Here is a 12,168-nt window from a genome sequence, read left to right on the forward strand (position 1 = left end):
AAGGAGTGAAGGTCACAAGGATTTCTACTCTGTGTTAATTGATGGTGCCTTCCCCAGGCCCATTTCTCAGCCAATCCTACAAACAAGAGTTACCATCTCCAAGCCTGGGCTTCACACCCCTCTACATTTCAGTTGCCCATCCTATCAGCTCTTTCTCTTGTGGCGCTCAGGTTTCAGCTGTCATCCCATTAACTGCTACAGACATGTTTCCACAGGCCACAGAAGGAGAAGGAACAGGCGACTGCCAGGCATGGCTTACGCGCAGAAGACAGGATGGGAGCTAAGAGTGGGAAGAGGGCAGCTAAAACAAACATAAAATATGAAGCTCCATATATCAGCCTCAGACAGCTGCAGATACACATCAAAAAAGGAGGCAGCAATCCTGCCCCATCTTTCCTCGAAGCAGCGTGAGACACTGGGTTGAAATCCCAACTACCTATGGAACCTCAGGAACACCATCTTCCTGAGCCTCAGTTTCCTTATCTGTAAAATGAGGGAGTTAGCCTCGATGGTATCTGGGTTCTCTCCCAGCTCTGGACCTCTAATTTTGTAATTCTTGGAAGAAATTCTGTCTACTACTGCCAAGTGCTGAAGGTATTTTTCTATCCAAGCTCTAGTCAAAAGATCATGCAAGTCTGTCGGGTGGTGGAGGGGACTGGGCAGGAAGAGAGATCTAAGTTATAGGCTGTGAAAGAGAACTTGGTGAAGAAAGCAGAGCCAGTAACGTGGGCTTGCTCAGTCACCGGCCTCAACACTCATCATTTCCCTCTAGCAAATCAGCCAAGAACTGGAGGTTGGAACTTTGTGGGTGGCCCCGGTCGGGACCAAGAACTGCCAGCCAGGGAAGCTGTGTTGTGCAGTGGAGTCAGAGGACTCTGGAGACCATCTAGGCCAAAGCTTTTATTGGACAGATGAGGAAACGAGGCGCAGGGGATTTTAACTCGTCCCTCTCACACAGGTGGGAGGGGGAGACACAAGCAGGACTTGAATCTGGGCACTGGATAAGGAGGCAGAGGACAGGATTCAACTCTTACTGTCTTTGTAACAGCAAGCAACTCAGCCTCGGTGTCCTCGATTGTCCCGTCAGCCCTTTCAAGCTCTAAGTCTAGGATCTGACAATCCTAATGAGTTTCTACCGGAAAGAACAGAGATGTCAAGCAGACTGGGTGCAGGGAACCCGCCAGTGAAGCCACAGGTTTGCTACAGACCTGAACAATAATAGAAGCAGATCACATTTATACTGCACTTTAAGGTAAACTGAGCACTTCACATAGATTATCTCATTTGCCCCTTAGAACAACCACGAGAGGTGCTATGGGCACCCCCATTTTACAGATGAGTTAAACAAAACTCAGAGAGGTCTTCGACTTTCCAGGATCACACAGCAAGCATGTACCAGAGGCTACATTCCAATCCCAGTCTTTTTATACTTTGTGACTCCAAGTCCGACATTAAAACAATAAAAGCAGCTGGGTGGTGCGGTGGATAGAATGCTAGTCCTGGAGTCAGGAAGACCTTAGCTCAATTCCAGCCACCGATGTTTACCAGTTCAGTGAACTTAGGCAAATCTTTTTCACTTGTGCCTCAGTTTCCTCATCTGTAGTATGGGAATAATAATAATAATAGCACCTATTTCCCAGGATTGTTGTGAGATCGTATATGTAGAATGCTTTGCAAACCTTGCAGCAGTAGGTATCTAAGTGCTAGTGATTATTAATATTATATGAAAATGTTGAGCCTGACAATTAAAGGCAGCCTTCCTGAATAAATGCCTAGTGACTGTGTTCTAGAAAAGCTGACAGATCAGGAAGAAACAGGGCAGGGGCAGATTTCCAGGGGATCAGAGTCATTCAGGAGAGGGCCAAAGGCAGAATTTGTACAGTCAGCACAGGATGGCTCGGGGTGTAGGAGACAATTGTAGGGACCAGACAGAAGGGTGTCTGGCTCACCAAAGAGGCCAGGGCAGGACCCAAGAAGGCCTGAGTGGCTTCAGAACAGAAAGACATCACATGCCAGGGCTCAAGAGGCCTTGTGGGGCTGTGATGGAGGCCACTCCTTGGAGAGAACTACAAAGCAGGCTCTGAAAACGATGGAGATGCCTGCCATTACTGGAAGTGGTACCAACCTAAATCTCTCTTAGGCAAAGAGTCTGAGTGCCCAACCCAGGAAGCGTTGAGCGGAAACAAAAGAATCAACTGGGGAGGAATGCTGAAAGCATTCCTCGATCCTCATAGATAGGGAAGTGACTGTCTCTTGCCTCCTCCATGAACAGATCACATTCAGATCTGTCTGACCATGCCACCCCCTCCTCAAACTGCAATGGCTCCCTATCACTCCAGGAGGAAATAGAAAACTTTTTGGCTTCAAAACCCTTCATAATCTGCCACCCCTTCCCCTGAACACACACACACACACACACACACACACACACACTTCCAGTCTTCTTCTACCTTACATCTTCCATACACTCTGTGATCCAGTGGTACTGGCTTCCTGGTTGTTCCTCCAAAAAGAAGCTCTTTCTCCCAACTCTGGGCATCTTCCCTGGCCGTCCCCCTGCCCGGAATGCTCTCTCCCCTCATCTCTGCCTCCTGGCTTCCTTCAAGTCCCAGCTAGAATCCCACCTTCTTCAAGAAGCCTGTCCTCATCCTCCTTAGCTCTAAGGTCTACCCTCTGCTGATCATCTCCAATTTATTCTGCATTGCTTGTACCTGGTGGTTTACAAGGTGTCTCTCTCACTAGACTGGGAGTTCCTTGAGGGCAGGGACTGTCTTTTGTCTTTCTTCGTATCCCCAATACTTAGCAAAGTGCCTGGCACTGACTGACTGATTGCTTCTCTAGGAAGGATGCTGATAAGCTAGACAATGTCCAGTCAGGTGGGCGCCCAAGATGGTGAAGGGCCTTAAGTTCACGCCACATAAGAAGTAATTAAAGGAACTAATGGGAATGGTTAGCATCCTACTGAAGGTAGGATTAGGTAGCTTCTGCTTGGGCCCAGAAGGCAGGACGAGAATCAGTGGAGAGAAAAAAAAAATAAAGACCAGAGCTGTCCTAGAATTGGGAGGTAGCAAGATGCCCCTTCACTGATGGTGCTCAAACAAGGGCTGGACGTCCTCTTGTCTGGAAGGTCCAGAAGTCAGCCAGAGGCTGGACTAGACGGCCATCAGAGTCCTTTCCGATGAGAAGCTGTACAGACCCAAGGAGGTCTATAAGACAGCTTCAGTGAAGACGAGAAGATTCCATGAACTCTGAAAATTGGTCCACTTTGGTATTTTTAAGATTTATTCTTTTTTCCCAGTAAAAGTTCATTTTGAAAAGTTCCAAACTTGCCTTGGTAGAACTAAGGGGGAAAAGGAATATACTACCAACTTTGGTCAAGAGGGAGAGCCAGTAGAATTTAGAAAACATGACCAATTTGGGAATTAGAAAATTTGAGTTCAATCAAGTCCTGGGCAAGCATCTTTACTTGTGCTTCAATCTATACAATGGAGGAACTGACCCTTCAATTAATTACTTCCCCGAGGTGATTATAAAAGACCCAGAGCTCCTAGTGGCTGAATGCAGAGATGGTAGCAGTCATCTCAGCAGAGAGGTCTTCTAAGGGGAGAAAGAGGGACTGAAAAAACTTGCTGGAACTGGGGCAGAGAATGAAGAGAGAAGCCAGGAAGGAACGTGTCCAGGACAACTTTGGACACTGACCTCCCTCCTGCTTGGCTCACTCTCTCTTCTCCAACGTTGCGGCAATCTGTGTAGAGGAAACGGATAACAATAACCTTGTGTGTGTGTATCCATGTTGCGTCCCCTTAGAATGTAAGCTTCCTGAGGGCAGGGGCCGCCATTTTGCCTTGGTATGCCCGTGGTGCCCAGGCCACAATAGGCACTCGGTAAATGCCTGCTGACCGATTGATAATAGTAACTCACATTCTAAGAGAGCTTCAGAGAGTGTCTGCATCCATCCTCTCCTTGGAGCCTGGGTGTCCTCAGTGGAATATAAACTCCAGGAAGGCTAGGGCCGTTTTGTCTTTGTATCTTGGGTTCTAGCAGAATGCTTTGTGTATACTAGGTACCTAATAAATATGTTTGGTGAATTAAATGGAACCAAAGTCAGGCTAATGGTTGCCAGCCTAAGCTTCCCATAACCCCTGCCTGCTGAGTTTTCTCTTTCCCCGTCAGCAGTCCCCTCATAGATCACCAATTCATGAGGACAAAACAGGAGAGAACACAAGTGGAAAAGAGGTTGAAAAAGGCAGTCAAATGACAACGCCCGCCTGCGGTTTATGGCTCTTGGGATATGTGAGAGTTGAAAAGTCAGACGCCTAATGTCTCTGACACATTCCCCCTTGGCCTGCAGTCCCGCAATCTGGAAGCTTTCCCTCTTATGTCCCCTCCTCCCTGATGTAAGAAAAGACACTGACCTTCTGGAGACAAGACTTTCCTGAAAAGCACAACTCTGCCAGGACTGGATTTGCCATTACCATCATCATCATCAATTAAGAGACAGAGAGGCACAGTGGATGGAAAAATGGCCTTGGAGTCAGGAAGACCTGGATTTAACTTCTGCTTTGGACACGGACTAGCTGTGTGACCCTGGACAAATTACTTAACTTCTCAAGGGCTCTAGGTCAGTCAAACTCAAATACAAACAGGGGCCATTAAACCATCCATAAGGATCCCTGCTGCCACATTCTGACTTAGAAAAACACATGGTAACATGATCTATGTTCCAATATATACATATATATGTACATATATGTATGTGTGTATATATATATATATATTTCATTTTGTTAAATCTTTCCCAATTACATTTTGATCTCGCTTGCCAGTGTGTCTGACACCTCTATTCCAGGCAACTCTTTCTAAGCTATAAGGTGCAGATAAGGCACTGACCTTCATTGGTTGAGGGAACTTTCTCATCTGGGAGTTCTTGGTACAAATGAAATCACAGATTGGGTCTCTAAGCCTACTATTAAGTAGCTTACATTTATACAGATCGTTGAGGTTTGCAAAACACTTTACATATGTCATTTCCTTACTACCTTGTGAGGTAGGTGCTATTATTATCCACGTTTTACAGAAGAGGAAACTGAGGCAAACAGGTTAAATGATTTGCCCAGGGATACATCGCTACTAAGTGCCAGAAACAGAATCCAAATCCAAGTCTTTCTGACTCCAAATCTAGATCTCTAACTACTCTGTCACTCTGCTGTCCACTGACACATAATCTGGACTGGAATTTCTCCAACTGGGGACCACGGGCCATTTTGAAACTAATGAGAAGGCCATCCATCTGGGCCAGATCATCCTGATATAATGAGCTGTGGTAAGAGGAGCCATGGGGGTCTTTGCTTCCTAAGGGGTGAAGAGGAAGGAGGGAGAGGAGTGGGAGTCAGGAAGGGAATTCACATGAAAAAAGAGCTCTAAAGAGGAGTCTGGAGGCATGGGAAGACGATGGAAAAAGGAACTCTTCCCTGAAACCCAACAAAAGTGGGAAACAGCCACGGAGATGAGGGAGGCTGGTAGGAAAAACTGACGGACACAAGAGGCCGGGAACCACCAGTCTTGGATTCATTATCTCAGTTTCTTCTTTCCTCTGCCACATGTGGCCAGTTAAGACGCGACCCCACTGTTCACAGGATTTCCTGTTGTGTCACAAGCAGGCAGTCTCTCTCCTCACTTATCATACTTATCATGTCCAATGTAGGTCTCACTGCTCTTGGCTCTGGGGCCAAGGGCTCAGCAGCTAGACTCAGGCTAACTGTAAGCTTAGTTTGCAGCTGGAAGGCTCTCAGCTCTGGGTGTGGGTGCATGGGGATGGTAGGGGAGATGAGATGAATCTGTTACTGCAGCCATCCGTGATCTGGGTCATATCACTCCCTCCTCCTGCCCCCCATGTACAAGGGGAGACTGCAGAAAGACATGCCAGGCACCAAAATCCCCCACCCCACATCTCGTTCCTCTCCTAGAAGCCGCTCCAACATGACCTGCCCCTCTCTGCCAAAGAAGCTGGCATGTCAGCTCAGCTTCTCTACCCCAAATACCCATGCCAGCACCCAAGGCATCAGGAGTCGGATGGCCAGGTTTCAAAGCTGAGCTCTGTCATTCCCCTTTTGAGCCTCAGTTTCCTCATCTATTAAATAAAGGGACTGGATGAGACTCTGAAATCGAAATCCTCTGATCTAAAGGTGCCCCACGAGCCCGACTTTGCCTCCTCCACTGCAGCTCCAGCCGGCCAGGGCACGCCACATTTCCAGCTGCTCCTATTCCCTCGCTCCCCCCTCCCCCAAACGTAGCATTTCTGTATCATCCTCTTAGCACTCAACTGATGAACCTGATTTTTATGGGCATTTTCTGAGCGTGAGAAATCATGAACGCCCATTAAGTCAAAAAGAAGTGTGAACATTCTTTTAAAAAGGGTGCAGCGTGATGCAAAAACAAGCTACCCCCAGGCTGAACGGAGCAGAGCTGGGGTGTGTGTGTAGGGAGGGCCATAGGAGGAATGGAATGAAGCCAGGAGAAGGCTAGGAGACAACCGGGCTGACATTTGTGTCCCAGACACTCTGAAAAAGACAGAAAGAAACTGAACTTGTCCCTACTAGGGCAGCAGGGAGGGACGGATGAAGTAATCCATGCTATTGGGAGAGGGTTGGGAAGAAGGCCTGTGAGATGAGAGGGCTGGCCTCAGTCACCTCCAGCTCCAAACCTACGATTCCCAAGTTCCTTCTCTTTTCTCAAAGCGTGAGTTCAAGAATCACAGGGTGGGAGCTGGAGGGCATCTCAGAAGCCATTTAATCAAATGCTTTCATTTTACGGATAAGGAAACTGAATCCCATAGGAGAGAAGCACATTGCCCACGGTCACACAAGAAGTAAACAGATTTCAGAGCTGAACCCAGGTCTTCTGACACAAATCCCTGCGCTCTGCCCACTGGCAGAGGCTGCCTTCCTGGTTCTCTCTTCTCCTCCTAGGCAATGGGCGTATATTTTAAAGTCGGCTCCTAGAGGCACTATCTCCACGTTTGTCACCTCACCCATTATCGATTCAAAGGATGGAGGCTTCAGCTTGCGGCAGGTCAGTGGGACAGACCTTGAGGGGGGACGGTGTTCTTTTTGTCTCTAACCTCCCTGCAGTTCTACACCTTCAAGCCTCTTCCATCCCTCTGTCAAGCCTGCTTTGATCAACACACACCCCTAACTGGATGGAAAACTTGAGAGATTCTCGGGTTTCCCGTTGGTTGTAGCAGCTGCCTGACTCAAACACACGTTTCAGTTCTGAGCCATCCAGCAGAGTCCAATTCTTGGAACCTCTGCTTTCCTTGAAAACCTCTGGGGTTTCCTTCTCCTGGGCTGTTCCCTCCAAGAAGGGCAGCAGGGGTGGGTGGAGACAAGGGAGGGGGAAAATCTGAGTTTCCTGTCCTGGGCCAGTTACTTATAAACTCATCTCTGGGTTTCCTGAAACTTCATCTATGTCAATTTCTGTATTGAAATGTCCTCTGAGAGGGTGGGAGAGTGAGGGGGTGTGGGCTGGGGACAGCACGGCTCTGGGGAACCACAGAGAAGCAGACTCGGCAATCCTGGAGCCCGAGAGGAGGGAATGTGGTGGGAGAAGCTGCTTCCCATTCTAATCAATCAGAATTGGAAAGAAAATAAAAGCATATTTATTAAATTTCCATTTGTGCCCTTCTAACTTACCTTGGTCATGTAATTAGCTGGTCGATCAATAATTATTTATTAAGTGTTGATTACGTGCCAGATATTGTGGTGAGCATTTATAGACAATTTTAAGGTTTATGAGTTGCTTTACTTATGATATTTAATTTGATCCTGATGACAAACTTGGGAAGTTGGTACTATTCTTACCCCCAATTTACAGATGAGAAAACTGAGGCAGACAGAGGTGAAGTGACTTGCCCAGGGTCTCACGGCTAGCAAATATCTGAAGTCAGATTTGAACTCAGGTATTCCAGATTCCAGGTCTGGCACTCTATCCCTTCTACCATCTAGGTGGGTAAATTCAAAGTGACTTGCCTAGGCTCACACAGCTAGGAGATATCAGAGGCAGGGCTTGAACTCGGGTATCCTCTGCTCTAAGGCCAGGGCCCTAGCCAATAGGCCACCTCCTTTATTTTTTTTTTCTAAATGTACTTATGGAAGGAAAGAAGGAAGGAATGGGTGGAAGAGAGAGAGAGAAAACAAGAGAAAGAAAGAAAAAACAAGTGAGAGAGTAAGAAAGAACTATGAAAAGAGGAAGAAGCTATGATAAAGATAATATAAGATAATAATAACTTCCTAATGGTGGTTTATGCTGTGTTAATAACTGAACTAACTGGCATCTCTGGGCATGAGCCCGATGGGCAGCATGGGGCAGGGGGTGAGTGTTGGCTCTGGAGTTACCAGGACCACACCTGGTTCTTATCTCCCCACTGAGACCACCACATCTCAGTTTCCTCATCTGTAAAATATGATCACATAATCCTGTGAGGAAAAGCTGGGCTGGACCTTCAAGCTGGCCTCAGACTAGAGAACAGGCTCATGTGTCATGGCATCCTGACAGTAATTTCTTCTATAGACAGACACAAAAAGCAGCTGTTTCTCCGGGAAATAAACTGAGCTGACTTGTTCACATCATTCTTCTGGGAAGCCTTCCCGACCTGCAGACACTGGGACCTCCAAGTGCTGGGAATGGAGTCAGAGAACTGGGGACTGGATCCTGCCACTTGTCTTGGGCGACATGGGGCAAATCACCTAGTGGCACCCTGTACCGAGTGGAAAGGGACCTCTCAGGTCAACTGGACCAACCATTCATTTTACAGTGGAGGAAAATAAGACTGAGAAAAGTGTTATGATCTCCTTGAAGTCACCCAGCTAACTGATGGCAGGGTCAGGTTTTGAACCCTGCTCCTATGACCCCAAACCCAGCACTTTGTCCAAAAGTGCCATGACATAGCTCAGTTCATTTCTCTGGTCCTCAGTTTCCATATCTATAAAATGGGGTTGAATTAGATGACCTCCTAGAGGTCCCTTTCAGCTCTGAATCTGTGATCCTATAATCTCCTAAGCCCTCACTGTCTGCAATTAATCACACACTACCTTGTGTCATCTATTTTACTGTATTAAATTGTTATTTCTCCCATAGTTTTACGAAGCAAAATCTCTCAGGCATTTCTATATTACTTTCCCAATGAGGCTGCAAGCTTCACAAGGGATGGGATTCTATCTTCCACTGTTAGGCATCTCACCCAGTGTCTCCTTTACAGACAAAACCACAGACTGTAAACCTTAAAGATCACTTAGTCCAACCTTGGAAAGTGGGGAAACTGAGGCACGAGGGGAGTGGGGTCGGGGCTAGGCACTTTTGTGTCCAGAAGTCAGACAAAGGTGAACTAGAACCCAGGTCTTCAGACTCCCAGATGAGGGCTCTTTCCTCTATTATTGCCTTTTAGCAAGTATAGAAAATAGTCTTTTGCTCTCCTTACAGATCTGAGTTGTGAGGGACCTTGGAAAGCATCTGACATCATCTGACAAACAGTCACCCACACTCAGTAAGAATGCCTCCATGACAGAAATGGAGAAAAGGAGCCTATTTTGGAGTGTTTCTCTACTGCAGGGGAGGGGAACCTTCAGCTCAAGGCCACATTGGGCCCTCTAGGTCCTCAAGTGCAGCCGGGCCACACCTGAGGACCTAGAAAGCCCCATGTGACCTCGAGGCCGATCGGAAGTATTCCATTATAACAAGCTGAAAGATGACTCCCCAAAACCAAGTTCTACCTCAAGGTCAAATGCAAATAGTAAAAGGGTGTTTTTTTTTTAAAAAGCCATACTGGTTAAAAGCAGAGGCTCCAAGAAGAGAGAGAACCACTGCTCTGAGTGGAATGGAGAACATAAGGAAGGAAGAACAACTCGACTCTTATTCTGCTTTCTCCAGCAAGGAAACCATTATTTCAAAAGGTAAGGATGGAACAAAAATGGCTACTGGAAAGCTGAAACCCAAGACAGGGCAGCTAGCGAGCTACCACTGATAAATTCAAGACATAGGATCATGAGTTTAGAAGAGACCTTTGAGGCCACTGAGTCCAGCTCTCTCATTTTACAGACCAGAAAGCCGAGTTACAGAGAAGTTAAATGACTTGCCCAGGGTTACACAGTTAATAAATATCTAAGGTAGGATTTGAACTAAGGTCTTTCTGACTTCAAGTCCAATACTCTGCTCTGTCCACTATACCATCTCACTGCCTCAGGTCCAGAAGAACTAACTATATTCTGTGCTACCAAAAAAAGTGGGGATATGAAGACTGAACTAAGGTTAGTGATCTCTTATCTCCAGAGAATGGAAGAGGTGCAGCAGAATTGAGGAAGGATCAGTTTTATGAAAAGGGAAGAGAGCAGAGAGTATTCCTTTAGTTCTTGGCAACTTTGTAGCATGTTATTAGAGGGATGGCTAGTGAACATCCAGATAGGGAAGCAGTGATCAAAGAGCCAGAGAGGTTCTTTGACAGGATTCCTTGATGTGAGGAGAACGTTCAAACAGAGTCCATCTAGATTTTAGTCAAGTATCTCTTAAGCTATTTCTGCAGAGACGTGAATTAGGGGGCAGTAGAGGTGGGTGGGTTTGGGCCTAGTTGAATGGATGGTCCCAAAGAAGAGTCATTAATAATGATTCTCTGACAGGTGGGTAGGGTATCTGCTCCTAGTGGTGGGCCCCAGGGATGTACACTCAGCCCTCAGCTTTTTAATGCTTTTATCAATGACTTGGATAATGGTTTATCAAGTCTGCAGATGACCCAGCACTAGGAGGGAGAGCTAACACACTTCAAGGCAGTCAGGAACCAGAAAGATTTGAGAGGCAGCTGAATCTAATTAAAGATGATATTTAATAGAGATAAATGTAAAGTTTTTCCCTTGAGTTCCAAAAGTCCATTTCACAAAAACAAAATGGAGAAGAGAGGGCTAGAGAACAGTTCATCTGAAAGAATATCTGGGGAGTTTTAATAGACTTGACCAGGGGTCATAAAGTCAGGAAGTGCCTGAGGTAGGATTTGAACTCAGTTCTTCCTGACTCCAACTCCAGGACTCTATTATACCACCTACCTAGCTGCCCAAAAAGGTATAGTATCTGGGACTAAGAGGCCATCTGCCTAGTCAGATGACATAGGAAATTGTGTTCAGTTTTAGGCAACACATTTTAGAAAGGCCACTGATAAACTGGAGAATCTACATAGGTTGGTGGCCGAGGCAATAAAGAGCCTTAGGATCATGCCGTAAGAGGACTGAAAACACAAGGAATGGTGAAGAAAAGTGTGTCATTCTGTGAAAAATGTCTTTTCCATGCTAAACATGACTGGTTTAGTTGATGATTCCATGGTCCTAGTGTCCCTTCTGGAACTACCCAGATATTCAAAGCAATCAGCCCTCCCTCCTCTGCTTCAGGCTTGCAGTTTCTCAGAACCAAAATGGCCTGAAGAGAATGTGACAGAGCCCCTTCTCCCCAAGCCAACTTCCAAAGACTTCCTAGAGTCCCTTCCCTTCTCCCGCCAGCCAGCTGAATTACAGGGGCTACTGTGCTGGGCGAGTCTTCAAAAGCAAGGGGAGAAAAATCAAACTTGACTAACTTACAACCCCCACAGTCATAGGAGAGTCATATTTTTGCTTCACTGTTTTACTTGCTAAAATAAAGGCAGCTGTGTTTACTTGAGCATGGGTACTTCCAGATGTGGACACATGTGCATGCCAACACGCTTTATTTAGCCCAAGACCACTGCCCGGCATGCATGCCTGCACTTACTTTCCATTTTCCAGGAATTGCTCCAGGCAACAGAAGGAGCGAAGGAGCGATTCAATCCCGTCAGATACCAGTCTCCTCTTGAGGAAGGGTGGGAGTTGGGGAGCTTAGACGGGGCACGTGCAAGGAAAGTTTTCATTTCTTTAGAAGACAAACCTACTTCCCCTGGGCTAGAGCACAGCTGAAAGCAATACCGAGAGCCCCAGACAGAGTATTCCACGGCCGTCATCCCTCAGACATGCCACTGATAAGCAAAGCCAGAGCCATGGCATCTTTCACTGGCTAACCCTTCCCCCAGCGGACAAACTCCCTCTGGGCTGATGACAAGAATGAAAATGGGTGCTCTGTGATTCAAGCCATACTTGGAAGCCTGCTTGTGGGGACTGGGGC

At 46.7% G+C, this 12,168-nt stretch overlaps 1 protein-coding gene across 5 annotated transcripts in view; it reads right to left on the minus strand.

Moving 5' to 3' along the window:
* PRR5L (proline rich 5 like) overlaps positions 1–12,168 on the minus strand; it is a 95,745-nt gene that overhangs the window by 46,947 nt on the left and 36,630 nt on the right. The window lies entirely within an intron of this gene.

Source organism: Vombatus ursinus, unplaced genomic scaffold (assembly GCF_900497805.2).
Source record: "Vombatus ursinus unplaced genomic scaffold, bare-nosed wombat genome assembly UNPS02014822.1, whole genome shotgun sequence".
In the NCBI taxonomy this organism is placed as follows: Eukaryota; Metazoa; Chordata; class Mammalia; order Diprotodontia; family Vombatidae; genus Vombatus; species Vombatus ursinus.